This window comes from Canis lupus, chromosome 8 (genome assembly GCF_048164855.1).
Source record: "Canis lupus baileyi chromosome 8, mCanLup2.hap1, whole genome shotgun sequence".
Taxonomy (NCBI): Eukaryota; Metazoa; Chordata; class Mammalia; order Carnivora; family Canidae; genus Canis; species Canis lupus.
In genome coordinates, this window is record NC_132845.1 from 2,513,076 (window position 1) to 2,535,901 (window position 22,826).

Sequence of the window (22,826 nt, forward strand, 5' to 3'; positions counted from 1 at the left end):
CTTCCGTCCTCCAGCATCAAATGTGGGAATCTTGCCTCCCTTTCAGTTCCTTGACTTTTTTTCACTTGTAATAGAATTGTCCTAAATCCTACCTCTACGTATGTTGAGATCCGCATCAGAAAAATGTTGGACTTTCCACAGATGCTGCAAGAAGGAACTGCCTTCCTGCTGATGGGTAGCGACAGCTCCCCAGCTGGCCTCTTGCTTCACCTCGGTGGCGATGGGATGGTGCCTCACGACTGCCAGGTGGGGACAGAAGCCCAGGTTCCCGGCGACTTCCACCCACGCTGGCAGGAGAGGCTCGCCACTGGTGAGTGAGGCTGAGTCCCACCCCCGCTGTGACCTCTGTCCCCCTGGGGCAGCCTGGCAGGGGCAGCAGCTGAGGGCGATGGGACCTGAGCCGCATCTGTCCCCCGCTGTGCTTCTGCACCAGGACAGTTATTATCTAAGAACTTTTCATCTGGCTAACTTGTCCCTTTTCTTGCCCTTTGCTAGAAAGAACTGTATTTGGGGGGTTTTATCCGGTCAGTTCCCGTGGCCTTTCCAGATGTGGCCTCTCCAACACCCAGTCCATAGGCTGGAGTCAGAGGGGAAACCCGGGGAGCAACACGGCCTCTTGGGCTCCCAAGGCCGCAGGGGGTCAGCCGCCCCCTCTTCACCTCCCAGTCGGCTTTCCTGCGTGTTTTCTGTATCGTGTCCAGGACTGTTACCTGAACTCAGGGGAAGGACTGGGGAGAAGTGCTTCTACTCCGTAGTGGTCCAGAACCAGACACCTTGTGAGGTTTTAGAACTTCATGAAGGTTAACTTTGTTCCAGGCATTTTTTATTTGATTAAGCATTAAGCAGCGTTTAGTAGACTGTTCTTTGTCATCGCGTCGAGGACAGAAAGGGGCATGAGTTACGTGCAGGAAGCACCCCACACCAGCTCTGAAAGCTGAACTAATAAACTCAGCATGTGGTGACTAAGATCAGCCACCCGAGAAGTCCTCTTCTAAGAATAACGTGGTTTCCTTTGGAAACCAGGAGCCACAGGGCTTGCCTGCGGCCTACACACGTACCAGAGCAACTGATGGAAGACATGAGTGAACTGATTACTAATGTGAAACCTCAAAAGGGGGAAAGCTCCAAACCCAATTTTAATAATTTCCATTTCAACATCATGAAGTGAGAAAATGCCCTGAACCGAGGAGAGGACTTCCCAATACTGTATTCTTAGACACCCTCTCCTTAGACAGAAAAACGTCCTCACTGGGCTCGCGTAAGTTGACTAACTCATTCCTTTCGTTCTGATTCCACGAAGAGAAGTAACTGTGCACTTATCTATTGGACTCCATGTCAAGTTCTCAGAGGAAATGAGCTGAGCAGAAGACTGAAACATCTGAGACCTGTGGCAACTCTGTTTCTCAGTATAATTCTTTAAATTGGCCTTCTCACCAGTATCTCACGAGGAGTGATAGGAGTGATTAGTGTGAGCCAGTCCTTCAAGGCTGAGAAGTAGATGATGAAAAGAGGGGCCCAGAGCAACTTACCATCTCCTTCTGAGGCTCAGATGACCTTCCTAAGCACTATCTCTAAACTCCTTAAATAATTCCCGTTAAGTTGTATATATATTATATATAATATATACATGGGGTTTTATCTGGTCAGTTCTGTATATATATATAAGAATTACAAAGAAAAAACATCCTTCAAGATTAATATTCAAAAAGAGTATATGTTCCCCAAAGGTAATCTGACAATTTGGCAGCAATCATTCTTCCATTCAACAAATATTCACAGAGTGCCTTGGACTGTCTGTCTCAGGTTTTAGGATAGATCGGGAAAGGCGGCAGACAAAACTGTCTGTGGCACTTACGTTCTAGAGAGTGGAGGCAAGACAGAAGCAAGACATATGAGGCGTAAGGATGTTAGGAAGGGACACGTGCCATGGAAGAGAAGAGGTAGAGCAGGACTTGGAGAGAATGGAGGTTGGGTGGGAAATGGGTAGGATGTAATGGAAAATACAACAGTCCATCGAGGGAGTGAGATTTTGCACGGTTGAAGGAGATGGGGATGTAACAAGGAAATCTTGAAGCGTGGATGTAACAGGACATCTGAGGAGAAAGCCCTGAAAGAGAAAGGGATGGAAAAGACGGCCTCAGAGAGGTAGGGAGGGCACACAAGACAACGGGGACATGTTTTGTCCATCTTTGAAACTGGGTCTTGTGCAGACACAGGAAGCCACTGAATATATTCTTTAGCCTTTTGTTTTGATACAATTTCAAACTTACAGCAAAGTGAAAAGTATAAGGAATAGTTTATTTACATTAACTGAATGTTTACATTTTCTCCCAATTGTTTTTGTCATTTGCATTCTCTGGGTAGATAGATAGATGACTTTTTTTTTTTTATTCTGAATCATTTGACAGTGAAATGGAGACAGTTGTGACCCTTTACCACTGAATAATTCCATGAATGTTTTCTAAAAACAAAGGCATTCTCTCTTTCTCCCCCCACAAAAATAAATAAATAAATCTTTATTAAAAAAGAGGGAAGGGTGCCTGGGTGGCTCAGTTGGTTGAGCACCGATTCTTGGTTTCTACTCAATTCGTGATCTCCCGGGCTGTGGATCAAGCCCTGCATCTCACTTCACGCTCAGCGGCGGGGCGGGGATGGGGGGTGCCTGCTTGAAAGAATCTCTCCCTCCCTCTCCCCACCCTGCACTCTCGTGCATGCACATGCCCTCTCTCTCTCTCAAAATAAATAAATCTTTTAAAAAGATGAAAACAAGGACATTCTCTAGCTTAACTACAGTACTATTATCAAAATCAGGAAAACATATTGATAAACTGTTATCAAATCTATAGCCTATATTCAAATTTATCGATTTTCCCAATAATATTCTGTAGAGCTTTATTTGTCTCTGTCACAGCCCTGGAATCATTCTTTTTTTTTCCTTTGAGAAGTCTAGGTTCCTTTTTTTGAATTTAAGTTCAACCAACCAACATATAGTACATTATTAGTTTCAGGTGTAGAGATCAGTGATTCGTCAGTTGCATATAACACCCGGTGCTCATATCACATGCCCTCTTTAATGCCCATCACCCAGTTACCCCAGCCCCCAGCCCTTCTTCCCCTCCCCCCCACAACCCTCAGTTTGTTTCCTGGAGTTAAAGGGTCTCTCGTGGTTTGTCTCCCTCTCTGATTTCTTCCTGTTCAGTTTTCCTTCCCTTCCCCTATGATCCTCTTTGCTGTCTCCTATATTCCACATGGGAGTGAAACCATGTGATAATTGGTTCTCTGATTAACTTACTTTGCTTAGCATAATACCCTCCAGTTCATCCATGTCAATGTGACTGGTAAGTATTCGTCTCTTCTGATGGCTGAGTAATATTCCTTTGTGTATATAGACCACACCTTCTTTATCCATCATCTGTCAATGGACATCTGGGCTCTTTCCATAGTGTGGCTATTGTGGACATTGCTGCTGTGAACATTGGGGTGCAGGTGTCCCGGCGTTTCACTGCATCTGTATCTTTGGGGTAAATCCCCAGCAGTGCAGTTGCTGGGTCATAGGGAAGATCTACTTTTAACTCTTTGAGGAACCTCTACACGGTTTTCCAGAGTGGCTGCACCAGTTCACATTCCCACCAACAGTGCAAGAGGGTTCCCCTTGCTCCACATCCTCTCCAACATTTTTTGTTTCCTGACTTGTTAATTTTCACCATTCTCACTGGTGTGAGGTGGGATCTCACTGTGGTTTTGATTTGTGCTTCCCTGATGCTGAATGATGTTGAATGTCTTTTCATGTGTCTGTTGGCCATTTGTATGTAAGAAGTCTAAGTTCCTTTTAATGCAAAATGATAAATAGAAATCAAGGTCTAAGTATTAGGTGTGCTCAATGCTGTCATAACTTTTAGATAATCTCAGTGAACATATGTAGTATATTACATGTGCATGTAAACACACATGTATGCCTATATCTATAATCACTTCTAAATTTATTTAACTAGATAGGTAAATATTAAAAATCATGAGCTTATATTGATAGTTTCCATTTCCAATTCAATGCCATTGTTTCTTCTTTCTATGTTTGTAACTTCCTCTTAAAATACTGCTCCCATTACTTTTAATATATTTACTCATTTGTTTAAGCAAGCTTTAATATTACTAACCCATATCATCACAAAAAGCTAACCCATTAACTGAAGTTCAGTAATTGTTTAAATTTTTTTAAGGTAAAATTACAGGCAATGAAATACGTAACTCTTATGTGTACAACTTAATAATTTTTGACAAAGCTTATGCCTGTATAATCTTCAACCCCTCTACTTCTGCTAAACATGTAATGAAACCAGCCAGGGAAAGATCAAGAACATACGCTAAGAGGTTATTATAATGACAGACCAGAGAGTTTTATTTATTTATTTTTAAGATTTGCTTTTTAAGTCATCTCTATACCCAATGTGGGGCTCAAACTCACAACCCCAAGATCAAGAGTTGCATGCTTTACTAACTGAGCCAGCTAGGTTCCCCCCCAGAGAATTTTAGTAGATCAAGGAGAGGGGTAAGGACATGGGGGCTGTATAGAGAAAAGGAGATAGAAGTGGATTTGAGATCCATGTGGGTTTGAAGGACAACATGGGACATTTTCTTCTGATGTGTGTTATCTCTGTGACAACAGAGTGACACAATAGAGGTTTGTTATCAAAATATGAAAATATATTGAGAATTCATTTGCTTTTGAATAATCCTAATGGCTTCTTTTCCCTGGGAACAACTTTCTTGGGGCCACTTGTAGATTGGGGCATGCATTTATAAATTTCTTTCTACATTTGCTAATCTTAATATGAGTATATGAAATAAAAGAGAACACAAAACTTATCTTATGGTTGTTATTATTTAGTTTAGATGGCAATTCAGCCCTTCCTAGAAGGATGCCATTCAGCTTTAGAATTTTAACGAACAAACGCATCACATTCTAATGAGAGACTCTTGTCCTGAAGATGAACTGAGACATTATAGGGTCCTTTTTAAATTTTGCATCCTGAAATAATTATAGTCAAGTTATAAAGATCCCTCCAAGAATGTAATGTGAAATATAACTGTTTTCTTCTGTCTTGCTTAGGAGTGGACAGTATTAATTTTTCCAATTTAAACAGAAATAATATGTCAAGATCTCTTTATGAAGCCAACAGATTCCATTCCAAAATTTCCATATAGGTTATTTGGTTTTAGACTTCAGCTAATAGAAAATATTTGCCTTGCTTACTTTAATATATACTAAAATATGTACATATTCATAGTCTTAATTTCATTTATGTAATTCATATCATCCATATGAAAAATCCATCACAGATAATCCATGACTGGAGCTGCTATAAGTAAAAGTAAATTGTTGTCATTCACAACATGTAATTTCAACCTAGAGTTTACTGACAATAATTTTTGCTGACGTAGTCTCTTTATTGCTTTATTAAGGAAACTTTTATATTTGCATGACCATATGCTTGTATTTAAGATAGCCATTAAAAAAAGGAATGGTGCATGGACAGCTGGTATATTTTCTAAGGGGAGCTTGGATTCTGTGACCTGAGGAAGTTCATTGAATCTCTTTATAGTTCACATCTCAACTGATAAAATGGGGTGATGCACGCTCAGTGACCTGACCTATTGAGTTTAGACATTTATTCAAAAGCAGATTCTTTTTTTTGATACAACATAGTATTTGGTTATTTCATTGCTCTATATGTATATAGAAAAGTATATAGAAAGGTAAAGTATATAGAAAAAGGGAACAAAGGTGAAATAAATGTATCACTTTTCAATTGTATGGCTCAAATGTCCCAGTAATTATAATTGAGATATAAACTGGAAGGTTTAAAAAATTTATTTTTTTCTCAGACAGACTTTCCAAAATTCTTTTATGCTCTAAAGCCTCTTTTTGTTGAGTGTGGTTTTTCTATTATTAACAAATACATTCACTGAACTTCAGCAAACAAAGGGGTGAGACAGTGGAGTTAGGAAGATATGCTTACTGGTGACTGTGGGCAAATTTTGTTAATCTTTTTATTCTCAGATTTCTTACCTGTAAATTGGAGGCAACAAAATCTATCTTGAAAAGATTGTAATGAGAATTAGGACTAAAATGTAAAGAATTTAGTATTACTGAGGAAAGAGAAGGGACATAATAGAACATCTTCACCATTATGTCCTAGAGTCAGGGAGCCTGTGTTATCTCTCTGATATCTGAGTAGACTCGGCCAACTTTTGCTTTTCACCAGTAAAAAGCAATGCCTGTTTTAGTTATTTCAGAGTTATTAATAAAGTGAAAAAATAATGAAATTTATCTTTGTTTATTGTAAAATGCTATAGAAATAAGTGAAATTAATGTTTTCTAAAGTTCTACTGGAGTTTTGAAATCACTAGGTTTTTTTTTTGTATTTTAATGGAGTTGCTTAGGTTGAAATTTTAAGAAATTACAACATGTCAAACATACACAGTCAAATGAGCAGTCTTTGTGTCATTCTCCATTGCTTTTTTTTTTTGTTTGTTTTTCTTAAGCTTTTTAAAATTAGTTTCAGAGCTAGAATTTATTGATTCATCACTTACACATAACACCCTGTGCTCATCACATCACATTCCCTCCTTAATCCCCATCATCCAATTCCTCCATCCCACTTACCTCCCCTCCAGTAACCCTGTTTGTTTCCTAGAGTTCAGCATCTCTTACGATTTGCCTCCCTATCAATTTTCATTTTATTTTATTTTTCCTTCCCTTCCCCTATGTTCCTCTGTTTTGTTTTCTAAATTCCACAAATGAGTGAACTCCTGTGATATTTGTCTTTCTCTGACTGACTTATTTCCCATAGCATTATACACTCTAGCTCCATCCATGTTGTTGCGAATGGCAAGATTTCATTCTTTTTGATGGGTAATATTCCTTCTCATGTGGCTGATAAGCAGCATCACTAGAGTTGACCTGAAGCAGAACTAAGACTAGTCACTCTCAACTGCCTCTTGGTGTCCCTGGCCTCCCCTATGACACCTGCTGCCTGAGATTCCCTATTTTCATGCTGAATTTCATCTTCTTTCTCATTGCCTCTATAAGTTACATTTTAGAAAAAGCAAAGATGAAACTAAATTATTAACTGTGAGCATTAAAAAAATGAGTCGTGATATAAAAAAATGTCCTTTTAATACTTTTTGCAGCACATGATCATAAATATGGTCACTTTTGTAATAAATATTAGAGGGACTTATCTATTTATTCCCATATCCCATTCAATATCTTTAAGAAGCCCAACCTGTTATATTTGTATTAGCTTTCTCTTCTTCTATTATTTGTCAATGGCTTTACATGTGTGTTTTAAAATTATGTGACTTTATTTTCATGAAACTTTGCATCTGTTGCAAGATTTGTAATCGTACTTGTCACTATATTTATTTGACATTATCTTAGCATTACATTATCAGATGTTCATGATATTTGGCAATCAGCAAGAAACAGATAAAACACTGTACATGATGGGAGAAAACAGAAGGTAGTGATTAAGTCAGCAGTGAATATGTGTGTGTTATTAAGACTTTTGCATCCTTATACGGACTACAACTGCAGAGAGTCAAGATATACAGAAGATTACTTATAACCTATGAGACAAGCACTACTATTATCTTCATTTCACACAGGAGAAAACTAAGTCTTAGCCATTAAAAACCATTAAATACATAATTATGTGGTCAAGACCATTAATTTTGCATGAATTCAGAAAAGGATATTGAGTCATACAACGAGAGAAGATGGGGATGATAGAGATAATTTAGTAATGTCCAAGGCAGGTAAACTGATTGTCCCAAACCACATAATCTCTTAGTGACAGAGATGAGTTTTAAAACTACAGCTCCTTGCTTTTTCTAAAATGAATTTGTGACAAAATTAGAAAATTTATATCTTAATTGTGAGATTCGAACTGTTTGATAATGTACATCGTGAAGTGAGCCCCAACTGGATGACATGAACTTGATACTACAATGACGCAGAAGAGGTGGGGAAAAAATAGGATGATTTGGCCTTTAAACTTGTCTATATGGAAGCTTTATTTTTTTTTAAAGATTTTATTTATTTATTCATGAGAGACAGAGAGAGAGAGAGAGAGGCAGAGACACAGGCAGAGGGAGAAGCAGGCCTCATGCAGGGAGCCTGATGTGGGACTCAATCCCGGGTCTCCAGGATCATGACCTGGGCTGAAGGCAGCACTAAACCGCTGAGCCACCCGGGCTGCCCTATATGGAAGCTTTGGTGTGTATCAGACACTGTTGGGTCCTGCGGATACCAAATTAATGAGTAACTCATAGACTGTTAGGGAACAGAGAAACATTTACCAACAAGGATGCTATAATGTAGTAAGTGCAATTTGAAAGGCAAATCACACAATGCTGTGGACACTCACAATGGAGAGGAATTAATTCAGCCTGAGAGATTTCTATTGATCTTGTTGTGGTGTTTCACAGAAGAGATGAGATTTGAGTTTAGAAGGCATCTAAGGGGCTGAAGGCTATGCCAATCAGAAAGAACAGCAAAGGTATGAGGTAGCATACAGTAAAGTGTGTTAAGGGAAAAGCAAGAAATTCAACAAAACTCTAAATATTCATGCAAGAGCCTCAGAAATGTATTTTGAAGAATTCTTAGATTGTGAAAATTGCAGAACCATTCTGTTCAGAAAAGCCTTGCTAATTTCAAAGTTAGCTTAAATAAAAAAATCTTTTAGAGTTCTTTTCCATTCTTCTGGTGTCAGCATTGGCAGCCCCACCAGTGACACTTACATTTTAATAATTGTTGCAAGCTATAAGCGTTGACCACCTGCGACTAACCACAAATTCTCATCATGTAAATGTATTCTGCCTATGTCTTTGAAGAAACGTCTGAACGTTGCCAGACTATTTGCATTTCAGTTATGAATGAAATTCAATAAAAGGTTAAGAAACTTTTATTGAAAGTTTAGCACTGACTAAACATGAACTGATGCAATGCAAATCTTTCTGGATCCATAAACAAAAGCTCAGGCTTGGATTTGAGGATTGTGAATCTGGTAAGGAGTAAAATTTAGTTTTCTAAGAAAAGAGATTACCCGAAATGTTGGGATTCTATGGAGTCAAAAATAACCCTCTCCTGAGTTTGTAAAATAAGACACATAAGACAGATGGACATTTCTTTAAAAAAAAAAAAAGTTGTATTACTGATGAACTGTTTAAAGATAATGATTTAAATTTACAGTCAAAATAATTTTCCAATACTTTATCCCAAGGTTGCATAGACTGATCTCCCAAGTCACCAGCATAGCTGGACATTACACAGCCCTCCGCTAGGAGAGAGAAAATCAGATGTTGTTTGTTCATTCTAAAAATATAATAAAAAAATAAAAAAATAAAAAAATAATCATACACCTATTATGTGCTAGGCGATAGAGATATGGTGTTGAATAATTTCTGTGCTCATAATGTTTGACTGAAGTGAATAGGTGATTTCAGTATAGCATAATGATGAGATATAGGGCACTAAGAGAGAACAGAAGGAGCCCAAAGCCTTAAGGGATATTTTCTATGGGATATCCAAGATATGCCTTGAAGGAAGAGTAATAGCTTTCTAGTAAAAAAGAGTGTTCTAGACAAAAAAATGGAGTGTCTGAGGCATAAAGAACCTTCTTTAGGTGATTGGAGAATATGAATGCACAGAGAAATGGGGAAAAGAAGAAAGAAGAGAAAAGGAGTATGGAAAGGCAGGAAAAGTTGGTAGAGGACAGTTCAGGAGGGCTTTGCAAGCAATTTTAGGTACTTCCCATTGGATCTCTCTGAAAGTGAAATAATAGTAAACTGAATGGTTTCCAGCTGGAGAATGATGTGTTACTTCAGCCACTTTGTGAACTCTATCAGGAAAGATGCCAAGAGGATGACGATTTGGGAGACTTGAACATCAGTAGAGGCAGGAAGGTTGGAGAGAGGTAGACAGATTTGAGAAGCATATAGGATGTGCCATCAAGAGGAACTAGTAGCAGGTTAGCTGAAGAAGGAGGAGTCAAGCCCAATGCCGCTCTTCTCTGGCTTAAGTGGAGAGGTGATGTGCCATTCTCTACTCAAAGAAGGATAAGGGTGGGTAGAGGGTGACTTAGAGTGATGATAATGAGTTAATTTAGATTGATGAGTTTAGGGTATCTAGGGTTCATTACTGGCGGTAGGATATACAGAAAAATGAAACATGAATATAATCTGGGCTGGAGATAAAGATTTGAAGAACATTAACAAGATGATAAGTTGACCCAGGCGTTGATGCTGCAAAACCTAAAATGGGAGATATAGAAATGATTTTGAACAACAGATCCTTTGGAAAGTGATTATTACAAAAGATTCAAGTGTTCCCCTTGGGCAGTTCCAAAGCAATCTACATTTAGTCCATATTATGGGCTACAGTTGCAACTCTTTGCCATGGATTTATTTGTTATGGATTTGTTTGCTTTTCTCAGTTACAGCTGGAAGAGATTTTCTCCCATGTTCATCTTTGCCCAGTATATGATTTGGAGCAGCTCAATGCAATTAGCAACTTCAGTTCAAATACTGCCAGGATTGGAAGAGCAAAGTGTGACATGTACTACAAATTAAAATGCATTGCCAAAAAAAAAAAATGCATTACCAAGTGTCTTCAGGGTGCCTTGGCTCTGTGTGATTAGCTACCCCATTCATCATGTGTTCATGTAGAATTTTACCATTCTGTCTTTAGAGAACACAGGTGCCCAATAATGAAGATGTAACTGAGTTAGAGGATTCTATTTCTGGAAGAAAACTTAGAATCTACTAAGGCCAAACCTCATTCAAGAATCATATATCTTAGAAAAACATTAAAGGCTACTCGGGGCAGTTTGTCACTGTGGGTCAAGATCTATTAGTGGGCAGTGAAGTTACTTTGGTAGGTTACTACTCGCCTGTTTTAAGAACTGAAATAAAATACAATAGAGTAAAATAGACTAGACTAGAAAATACCAAAGCGCGTCACACATAGAACAGGTAAATATTATTTTGTAGAACAAGAAGCATGGATAGGAATAGAGAAGTAAGGCATTTTAGTGACAATAGCAACCTGAGTCAATGTGGGAAAGTAAGAAAAAATGAGGAAATGTGTGGGGAATGTCAAGTGGTTTGTGATAGTTCTTGTTGAATATAAATGTAGACGACTTATGAGAGATAAAACTGGACCATTCCTGGAGCCCATATTGCACTGGGTCATGAAAACCAACAAAGGAATTAATATGTTGTTCAATAGGCAACAGAGAATCATGGAAGATTTCTGATCAGGGCATCAACATGATAGAAAGCTTGAGGCTAGAGCTGTTTGGAAGGTCATCTTGCACAGGGACCAGCGCGCGTCTGTAGCAATCACCCCACATAAGGAACTCAAAGCTCTATGTGCCAAATTTCTTCCTGACTCGGGGCTTTCTACAGAATGTTTCCTTTCCTCGGATGCTCGCCACCACAGCTACTACCACCTTATGCTTCAGTTATTTACTTCTAGTCTTTCAGGCATCAGCGAAGTTCCCTCTCTGAGGGTAACTTCCTGACCCTCAACACCTGGTTAAGATTTATATCCCACTTACAGTCAAATAACTAATGTGCGATTATTTAGCGTCTGTATCATCTAGTAGAATGTGAAGTCCACAGCGGAGGGAATTTGTCTTGTTCAAAGCAATTAGTGTGGTGCCTCTGACATAAAGTAGGTATCTATTAGGACCAAGGAAGGTTCAATGGGAGGAAGTGACATGGAACTGAGTTTGGGGGGATAAATTGGAGTTTTCCATGTGGGAAACATAATGGGGAGAGCCACTCTAGGTGACAGTTCTTCAAGATCAGAAAGTAGGACATAACATGATGTTTAGGGAGACCTACCATAAGTGTGGAATTTCTGGAGAATTTCAGGAAGCAGAGGACAACAAATAAGGCTGGAGAGGTCGGCGGGAGAGGGGTGCCTACTCCCCCAAGGAGCTGAGACCTGGTTCTGAAGGGAACACGGAAGCACAGCAAGCAGGAGGGGTGGGCGGCATAAATACAAGATCAGACTTCGTATTAGAAATACTGTGAAGCAGATAGAGTGAGGGGGCGAGCTAGAAGCAGAAAGATGGATTAGGAGGCCACGCGATCAGCCAGGCAAGAGATTATGGGACTAATTTAAGGCAGTGATAGCGGACACAGAAGGAAAAGGATCTGTGAATGCTGCAGAACTTGGAGAGGCCCTGGGGGCTGGGGAGAGAGGGGGGGCAAGTAAGGTCTTTTCAAGTTTCTTGACTTACAACATCAGATGACTAAAGGACGGATGGGACAACCAACCAAGGGAGAGGAGGACCTCAGAGATGAAGAGGGTGGATCCCATTTTCAGCGTGGGTCATTAGGGGCAGCCCGACTTGCTGTGTAAAAAGTGACATGTTCCATGATGCCGGGTCTCCACTAAGGAAATTGTTTGAAGCTCATCCTGGAAACAAATAGGTGTGAGTGAAATCACTGAGAAAGAACAAAGCAAAGCTCTGAGGTCTGAGTATAGAATCTTGGAGATCGATGATAGTGGGGGTGGGAAGAAGAAGGGGAGCCAGGGAAGTAAAATTATTATTTTTTTTTTCAGGGAAGTAAAATTAATGTGACCAGAGAGACAGGAAGACATTCAGCCAACGCATTGCACATCACAGGGACAACCTCCCCGTGACCGCCTTCGGGCAAGTTCGTGCTTGTGTGTGCTTCCCTGCTCAAGCCAGGTGTTTCCTACACTGGGAAGCCTTCCTTGGTGGCCCTTTTCAATGTAAATGTTCCTTGTCCTTTGTCACCAGCTGCTATGTGTGTATAACGTGCATTTTATAGACACTATCCCTCACGTTTCTGTCTGAACATCCACCCCGATGCTCGACTGTAAGCATCTTGAGGACTCGAATAATGTGTCATCCCATTTCCTATAGAAGATGCTTAACAAATGTTTGTTGAATAGAACACTTTGGGAGACACTGGGTACCATTTAGACTCCCTCAGAAAGGGCCAGGACAAATTCCATCGAATTCCATCCCCACTTGACATTCCCAGAGTACAGTCATTTGCAGTTCTTGCAATACCTCATGTTGATCTCTTTTCCTGGAAAACTCATCTCCTATTAATTGCCTAGTGAAGTCCTACTAATCTTCTTTCAGAGCCCAATTACACCTTCCAGGACACCCTTGTCACTGTCAGCCCAGACCTCAAACCATCATCAAACCCTCAGACACGAAAGTTAATCATCCCTCTTCTGTACAAACTCTGTCTTATTTATATTTACGATTGCTATTTTATTTTATTTTATTTTTTTATTTTATTTTATTTTATTTTATTTTATTTTATTTTATTTTATTTTATTTTATTTTTTGCACTGACCACACACTCTGGTTCTCATGTGTTTATCTCTACGTCTCACGTCCTAGACTGTGCGCTTCTTGAGGGAAAAACCAGTCTTGAGGCTCAGTTGGTGGAGCGTCTGCCTTCAGCTCAGGTCATGATCCTGGGGTCCTGGGGTCAAGCCCTGCATCTGGCTCCCTCTGCTCAGCAGGGGACCTGCCTCTCCCTCTCCCTCTGCCTGCCGCTCCCCCTGCCTGTGCTCTTTCTCTCTGTCAAATAAATAACTAAAGTCTTGAAAAGAAAAGAAAAGAAAAGAAAAGAAAAGAAAAGAAAAGAAAAGAAAAGAAAAGAAAAGAAAAGAAAAGAAAAGAGAAGAAAAAACAACAACGACTCAAAGACCTGTGGCTCCAGCAGCTAGCACAGAAGCCAGCGCATGGTGAGTCCTTGGGAACTGGGTTTGAATCTGAAGGTTCACATCTTGAGGCCATCCCGTGGGCTCCCACTAGAGGGCACTAGCAGCTCAATCAGCCTGGAAGAGCTTGGGGTGTTTCCACAGGCTGAGACTTAGGGTCAAGGCCGCTGGTAAAGGTACCAGGACTCCAGCCCGGGGTCTGCATTCCACCAGGGCAGCAGGACAGAGAGTGGTTGCTCTTGCTTCTGCCTCGGCTTCTCTGCTCTGAGTACCCTACTGGATTTCTAACCCCCCCTTGGCCTCCATGCTCCCTGACGTACAATGTGTTCTTACGGCCCCAGGTGGGTCTAAGGAACAGCTCTAGTCAAGTCTTCTGAGCATCTTGTACAAGGCCCCGGGCACTTGCCTGACTCGCCTTTGCAGTTCTGTCCTGACCCTGATCCTCTCTTGCTCCTACAAAGTCTCAAGAAATGTTTGTTGAACTGTCAAGTCATGATTTCTCCACCAAGGGCCATTAGGTAGGGGACAGACCTGAGACCAGTCATGAGTTCCAAATGACCTGGGCAGGATAGAGGAGAGCAAAAATGAGGAGACCCTGAGGTCACGCTAAGATTTGTGGTGTGAATGCCCACTTGACTACGGAGGAGCTGGAGCCTTATCTGACCTGGGACTGGTTCTACCGTTCAATCCCGGTGTGAAGTCATTCCATTCTGAAGGTGCTATTTTAGTTTATCAAAAATTAAATATGTTCTCCCCTCCCAAATTCCACTGGAGAAGTATATCTGTCCTACTAAGATACTTTTATCAAGTTCAACAGCCTTCTTGTCAAAAGTTTGTTGCAGTTAGTCACTCGGAGAATTATAAATATCTTTAGCCTCAGATGTGGTTGTGTTGGAGGAGGGGAGGGTGAAAAGTGCGGAGAAGGGTGGCAGTTGGCTTTGTAAAAGCCATGGCCATACTAAGTGGTTTGAATTGCTTCTATTGTTCTTCCCCATGGGTCTGAGGTTTACTGGACGTGCTGACCTGAATGCCGATGGCCCCATGGTGGTAAAGTTGTGGGGGATGGTTGGTGTTTTTCTTGGTCCTTGTGTTCAGATTGTTTTTCCTGCAAGGGGCGGTGGTATTTCTCTTGAAGAACTATTAATAACTTATTTTCATCTTGTAAACAGTGTGCGTAACTGATGGTGTTTCCTTCTTCGCAATGGTTGTGTTTGTGCAATGGCTGAAAGTTTTGTGTCTCACGTCTAGGAGACTCATTTTTCCAACTGAATAAAAATAGCAACCATTATTGAATACTTCCTATGTTCCAGGCGCTGAACCTATGTGCACCCAATCCTCCCTACTTATAGTAATTTACGAATTAAGTTCCATTTTTTATCTCCATTTTACAGATAAAGAAAACTGAGCCTGGAGAAGTTGAGCAAAGTGCCCAAGGGTTGCTCAGCCTTAGTTCTTTGTGATGCCAAGGTTTGGGTGGCAGGTATGACATTAGATGCATATAAAATATCTCATTTATTTATTTAATATTATTTTTTCTAAGATTTTATTTATTTATTTATTTATTTATTTATTTATTTATTTATTTATTTAGGAGAGAGAATGAGAAAGCAGACGAGTGGGGTGGGAGGCGGGAGGGGAGGAGCAGAGGGGGAAAGAGAGCAAGGAGGAATGAATGAATGAATTTTCAAGTAGGCTCTGCACTCAGCACACAGCCTGCCCTGGGTCAGATCCCAGCACCCTGAGTCCTCGACCAAGAGCCGAAACCAAGCATCAGTCTGACATTCAATGGACTGAGGCCCCCAGGCACCCTTCATTTATTTATTTTTATAAAATTAACCAAAATTGTTCTCTAAGTTTGTTTCTCCTGGGTCGTAGGAAATTCAGCCTGAGTCCCTATTGGAACTGAGCGTACCAGGATGCTGTGCTGTGGTCCTCGAGTTAGTTGTAGGTAGTACGCACCGTCGGAGAGGCAGTCACTGGTCTACTGACTGAGGACCAGTGACAGTCTCGCTGTCCCGGACTATAATCTGATCCTTCTGACCCGACCATGCTCCTGCTCCATCTCACAGTTGAGGCATCCAAGGGCATCCTTGGAGTTTGGAACTCTAGTGCCCAGGGTACCACTCTCATGGCACATCAGAGAGACACTCCACCACCATGTGCCACCTTCCTAGAAGGCTGTTTTCATACTGAAGAATGTGTGGTCCCTGACTTTGGCCTTTTTCCTGAGTTTCTCAAAATTCCTCTCTACTCTCATCCTCAGGGTAAAAGTAGTGTAGTTTTTCAACAAGCTCTCACTTCACACTAAGAAGAGTCCTTCACTTTAAGTATCTTCTGTTTTCCACCCTGCAAAAATCCCAGAGGCTAGGAAATAACAAAGGCCTAGCTGTGAGGTAGGGGAATACAGGAAGAATAAAGGTAAGCTAATAGTCCCATAAATTGTTCTATCATATGCCTTTTTTTTTTTTTTTTAGGTTTATCAGATGGGTTAGTCTGAATAAGTGTGGATTAGCTGATGAGGTGTAATGAGTTTTGATGCTGTCTTTCCCTAGAAAGTCTGTTTTATAGAACCCATGTCTTTCACTAGAAAATCTGTTCTATAGAACCCATGGAGAATAGTAGTATTTCTCCTAAACCTCTGGTTTATTTATGTTATGGATTCCATGAGTCATACGGCAGACATTTCCCTTTCTGTGGGTCTTTGGAGACATTTTGATCAGCTATGTGCCTGTGTATTCGGATATTCCTAGGAAATATTTTCTAGGTTGAAACTTTTGAAATAAAGATTTGTTTTAAAAATACTACACATTATCACGTATGTCAGGACATGGTGGGGAGGGAAGTCTAATGAAAGTGGTCTTTGATTCAGTCTTTTAAAAGAATTTTTAACATTTCTCTTTTTAAATATCTAGATTTCAGATTTTTATGTGTAACTAAGAAATATGGTGTCACTATTAAGTAACACTTGTTTAGATCCAATACCACAAGTATATATATATATAAAAAAAAAAGGACTCAAGAACATATAATGCCTTCATCTTTGTTTCTTAAGTTTTTTTTTTTTTTTTTTTCTCCATGGAGTTGGGGGGAAGAGAAAGTCAACCCAGAAGACATGGAATTGCTGGGCCAACCAGCTGGAAGCAAAGCACAGTATGGATTTGCATGTACTTATACCTCCTCCGCCCCAAGGCCGCTCCACAGACTTGAACCTCCCGACCCTCCAGAATAGGAGAGAATTGAATTGGGTTCCACTTAAGTTCCTGGAGGTTGGCATGTTCCCCGTGGGCACTCAGTAAATATTGACCAAATTGAAGGTTGCCCTGTGTTATCTTCCTTTTTCTCTTTTTCCTTCCCTGGTCCTCTGGGTGTTTCTGGGGCCTTGAAAATTTACATATATTTTTCTTTAATATTTTTTTTTTCAGTCTTTCTGTCTCATCAGTTCTCAGTGTGAGGCGGCTCTATTTTAATATCATTTTTTCATATTTGTTTTCTCTGTGTCTGGATCTTCTCTCAGTTTCTGTTTTCTTTCTCTGAGAGTCTCCCTCTCTGTTCCTCCACTCCTCCTGTCTATCTCTCTGCCTGTCTGTCTCTCTCTATACACACATACCTTTCTTTTTTGTGTTTGCTCACCTCCTGGAGTCATCATCTAAAGGGGTTCAGAATCAGCCTCCCCAAATGTGCCACTTTGGCATGTGGATTCTTTGAGCTGAAGTCAGTCAAGGTCCAAAAGATTCAGCAAGAGCTTTTTACCATCCTCTGAGCTACCCAAGAGAATTTAGATAGAGGGCCTCATCCAGGAAGAGAGCAATCACCAGGCATAACTACAAGGAATAGGGGCAAGTGTGGTAAACAGGGGAGAAGGAAGAGCAGAGAGGGCCTGAAGACCAACTTTCTGGGTCCCGTTACCTCTGCTTTGCATGGCAAACATTTGTTTGCCAAACATTTGCTCTTCTCCTTTTCCTATGAATTATCTTCCTCCTCTTTGAGGTCTCAGACTCCTATCTCCTTCTCCTTAGCTCAGGATGGCATGTAAGCCTTACTTGCCTGACTGGCTGGGGATCTCCTATTGTTTTGGGGGCTCCCATACGCATGCAATTAAATTTGTTTTTCTTCTGTTAATTTTTCTTATGACAACTTAATAAGTAGACTAGCCAAAAGAGTCTAGAAGAGTAGAAGGAAATTTTTTCATTCCCTATGCACAAAAAATCATTGCCTTTATTTTTTGAGAAATTAGACATAGTTGGAGATTTTTTTTTAAGTTCTCATAATAATTAATTTTACAGTTTCCCCTTGAAATTGCATTTTTGGTCCCTAAATATGGGAATGTGGGAAAAGTGAGTTGGTTTATATTAAACACAATATGTTCTAAGTCAGCTCCTCTCTGAATTTTCTGTTTGCGCTCTACCCAGACAGCACTGCATTCCTCTGCTCCTTTGACACAAATACAGCGACATTTCACCAGGCGACTATTAGCCTAGAGGGAATACTAACTTCCCCCTTCCCCTAGAGTTTATATCCCATTCCAGTAATTTGGCCCCAGATACTGGCACAGGAACACACTGGTTGCACAAAGTCCTTGGAGCCTGATACTTTTTTGTCCCCTGTGCCTCCGATTTTAAAAACTGAAATGAGACACTGACTTGCTACTACTTTCCTACAGCCACCTTCTGGTGAGGATTTAAAGGGTGTGATCAACCTCCTCTGGGTTTCACACAAGTTACGGTACTGCCTTGGGCATTAAGACTAATTCTCCAACATCCATGGTGCCTGGAAAGGTAACAAATAAGTTGTTATCTAAGAGGGTATATGCAGGATTGAACTTTAAAGTGTCCCTGGTGTGGATAGACTATAAGCAAAACTTCTGCTCGTGTGTTTATGAGAAAAATCATATTTTGTTTTCTTTTTAAGCTCTCATCATTATTTCTTATATAGCTCTCTAACATGTACCAAGCACTTTATGTAAAATATCTCACTTAGTCTTTAGAGCAACCTGCAAGTTGATATAGTAGCCTCCAGCCCCCATTAGGCAGATGAGAAACTGAGGCTAAGAGAAGTTAAGTCAGTGACAAAAATCATAGTAGAGTTGAAACCTGTTATGTATGAGTGTTTTTATGTTACTAAGTCATTTTTTATTACTAGAAAAGAGCTATTCAAGATTATTTTGGTGCAAAATTAATACTAATTCATTTGAAATCCTTGTTTTTCTTAAGCTTAGAAGTTAGTTTATAAATTTAATTAAGATACTCATAAATCTAGCAAGTCTTATAATTACTTTGAAGGATTACTTTACAACTTAATTAAATTCTTTTAATATTCAGCCACATTTATCAATGTGATATATTTTTATTTCCTTTTTAAGTACATTGTATGACTTAACAATCTTCCCAATAACTTAAGTGATTCTTATGAATCTAATAAATTAAATTTATAGATATGGTGAACTGTAGGTTCTCTTAAACGTTCCAAGTGAAATTTCAATCTGAAATTACAAGTCTACAGCAATGAATCAATTACTCATTTTAACTTGGAATTTATAAGGTTGACCTGTTATTCTAATAGGCCTAATTTTCTTGAACAGTACAAATAATTAAACTTGAAAATAAGCACAGATTCCTAAATGCAGATATATTTAAGAGTGTTAATTTTTATTATTTTAGTTTTCTTATACAAAGCACTAAATTTTGCTCTCATTAAAAGATAAGGACACAATGATATCACCCCAATAATTTTGATGTTACTTTCCTAAAGTAATTTAAGGGACAGCCTTCTCAGTTTTCTGGTGTTTCTTAAAAACCAGAGTTACCAACTAGACATGACTGGACCCTCATCTGTAATGCTATTGGGACACATTGAGCACTATTTACCTAAGTCCATTCTCTCTGTGGTGGACAACACTCTAAGATGACCCCAAAGATTTCTGCCCCCTGGTGCATAACATGCATAACCATCTCCCTTTGAGTTTGGGTAGAACTTGTGAATATGAATTACCACTCCTGCAATTGTTATGTTACATGGCAAAACGAGTTTCCCAGATGTAATGAATTTCCAGATGCAATGAATTTGAGTTAATCAAAAAGGGGGAAAAATTTCCTCAGTGGGCCTGATTTAATCAGGCGAGCCTTAAAATAAACAAGCAGCAGTGACAGTACTTTCCTGCTGGCCTTAGAATGGGACCTTCAAGCCTCAACTGAGATCATAGCCCTGGATGACACCTTGGTTTCAATCTGATGAAACCCTAAGCAGAACTGGGGCGGGGGGGGGTGCAGCTAACTCACCCCCATAGGAACTGTGAGATAATAAATTTGTTTTGCCTTAACTTACTAAGTTTGTGGTAATTTGTTAGAAATTGATTAAAAAAACAAAACTAGAGACACCTGAGTGGCTCAGTGGTTGAGTGTCTGCCTTTGGTTCAGGGCACGATCCCGGTCCTGGGATGGAGTCCCAGGTCGGGCTTCCCTGCGAGGAGCCTGCTTCTCCCTCTGCCCGGGTTTCTGCCTCTCTCTGTGTCTCTGGTGAATAAGAAATAAAATCTTTATTAAAATAAAACAAAACTATTACATTCTCTAACTGGGGTGCTCTCACCACCTGTGTGCTTCAAGTTCAAGTTATGCAAACCTAAATCTTCTGTCTACTAACAGAGATCTGAGCCCACCCCCACCCCCCCAGACTGTTGTCCCTTGATGGAATTTTGTATCATTTGCCACCCGAGATATTTAAATATCTTCCCACCTACAAGAACACTGTCAAGTTTCTAAGTTCCTGTAGATAGGAACTTGAGGGAGCTCCTTTGTGTTTGTTATATTCTTCCTATATTTAGGCCATAACTCTCCTAAACAACACAATGACATCCCATTGAATGCTATGTATCTTTCATCATTTTGTCTAACTGTTCCAATGTCAGTTTCTGGAAAACACTAAAGTCCAAATCTGTCTGATTCTAGATTCAGACTCCTGTTCTTCCCTTTAGTAAACAAGGATAAGCCTTTTGATGAGCAGTCATGAGTCCTGAAATGATATTGAGATTCCTATTGTCCCTCATCGTCCTGTGAACCTTCTAAAATTTCTCTGGCTCATGCTTCTTGTTGGGTTCTCTCTGGTTTCCTTAACACAACAGTAATCATATTCTAACATCATCACTTCCTTAGTCGCTCAAAAATGTATAATGAGCTTTCATCAAGCGATCCTTAAGTCTACTTGTGCATTTACTCGTTAAGCTGTTCTCTTAACTATACAATGATAACTGATCCATAATACACAATACCCTGGGTCATACAAAGAGTAAAAGGTACAATCCCTATTCCATAAGCCTTTATGATCTAGTTGGAAACAAGATATGGACACAAAAAAATCCATAATTTTGTATATAGAATAATATAGGTTAAGTGATGTCACTGGTAAAAATAATTAGTGGAGGTACAGATGAGGGTAAGTCAAAAAACTTCACAGAGCAAGTAGAATTTAAGTTGATTTACTCATTGAACCAGCACATATTTAGAATTGCTGATGTGTCGGGCACCACGTTAGGCTCTGAGGGCCCAAAATAAGGCAGGGTCACCCTCTTCATCAGGCTCACATTGGAGCTGAGAGAACAAAAGCATAAGAAAAGCGTGAGGACACACACTGTGGTGAGGACACCGTGAGAAACGCCGTGTCAGTGATGTATACAATGTAAAGCAAAGCAAGTGGAGGGAGGGATTGGGCAGCCCATGAGCATGGGTGGAAGCCAGTGGTGAGGGACCATTTCAAGAGGTGACATTTTCGCAGAGCCTGGTAGCCTGAGTAACACTTGTCTTTTGTTATCCGTTTCCTATGTGCCGAGGACTGTCCCCAAGCACTTTACCCTACTGAACCTCATGTAATCCTCACCGATCAGGGATATAATGGCAGTGGGGAGTAATTCCTGTAAAGGACCCTAAAATCATCCCATCACGTCTTGTCTTCTCCTCCACCACTGCTCCGACCAAAGCTACTCTCACCTCCCTCATACTCTGTTGGAAGCTGCTCTCTCTGCTGCTGCCATGACCTGGTCTCTTTGTGACCTTTTAAAGCCACCATCAGGTAATGTTAGTGCTCTGAGCAAGCTTTCCGACAGCTTCCCATCTTACTTGCTTTAAAACCTAAGGTCCTTAGCCCAGCTTCAAGATCCTACATCCTTTTCAAGGTCCTACAAGATCCTCAAGTCCTGCGACATCATCTCCTAACACTGGCTCCGAATCCATCACCCTACAGCCACCTCCCCCGCTCTTCGCTGCTCCTTGAACGCACCACGAGGGCTCCTTGCTGGCCTCCCCACCTGGAACAGTCCCCCAGATGTCGGCACACCTCGCTCCCTCATTCACTCAGGTCTCTGATCCAACGTCATCTACTCAGAAATGCCCTCCTGACCAGCGTGCGGAAAACATAACCCAGTCTCCTCCACTCCCGCATCACTCCGCTTCCTAACCCTGCTCTATTGGTCATCCTGACATTACCAGATATTTTCGGTCTTCCTCAACGAGAATAAAGGCCTAGAGCCTTACACTGTTCTTTACTCTATCCCCAGTGTGCGGTCTAAGCCTGGCACTAGAAGCTCAGGAACCATTGTTGAATCTGTGGGCTCATTAGTGAATGAAATGTCTTGTCGACCGTGACACTCTGGGCCTACGGCAGGGCTGGCCTTTGGATCCAGTCTTGTCTAATTCCAGACTCCTAAGTTTTTTTTTTTTTCTTTTAGGGTTTTACTTATTTATTCATGAGAGACACACAGAGAGAGGCAGAGACCCAGGCAGAGGGAGAAGCAGGCGCCCTGCAGGGAGCCCGACGTGGGACTCAATCCCGAGACCCTGGGGTCACGCCCTGAGCTGAAGGCAGATGCTCAACTGCTGAGCCCCCAGGTGCCCCCAGATTCCAAGTTTTTAAACACTGGTTATGACTAAGGAAGAAGAGAAATAGTAAGTTGACTCTGGGGAAATCTGGAGCATAGAGGATGTGAGAATGAGGGTCCTGAAGGTACAACGGGAAGATGGTTTGGGACAGATCATGAAGGATCTGGAAGTCTTCGACA

General features: G+C 40.6%; 1 protein-coding gene and 1 long non-coding RNA gene across 3 annotated transcripts in view; one reads left to right on the forward strand and one right to left on the reverse strand.

Annotated features, from left to right (window-relative positions):
* PTGER3 (prostaglandin E receptor 3) overlaps positions 1-22,826 on the reverse strand; it is a 185,350-nt gene that overhangs the window by 5,496 nt on the left and 157,028 nt on the right. The window contains exon 3 of one of the 2 annotated variants that reach the window (XR_012034804.1): positions 12,312-12,490. The exons of the other annotated variant lie outside the window; for it this stretch is intronic. The gene's annotated coding sequence lies outside the window, so the exon portion shown is untranslated. The remainder of the gene's footprint in view (positions 1-12,311; positions 12,491-22,826) is intronic. 2 annotated transcript variants of the gene reach the window in all.
* Positions 14,688-18,066, forward strand: LOC140637777 (uncharacterized). The gene is made up of 3 exons (XR_012034807.1): positions 14,688-14,830; positions 15,175-15,263; positions 16,865-18,066. It is a non-coding gene; the product is annotated as an uncharacterized lncRNA (long non-coding RNA).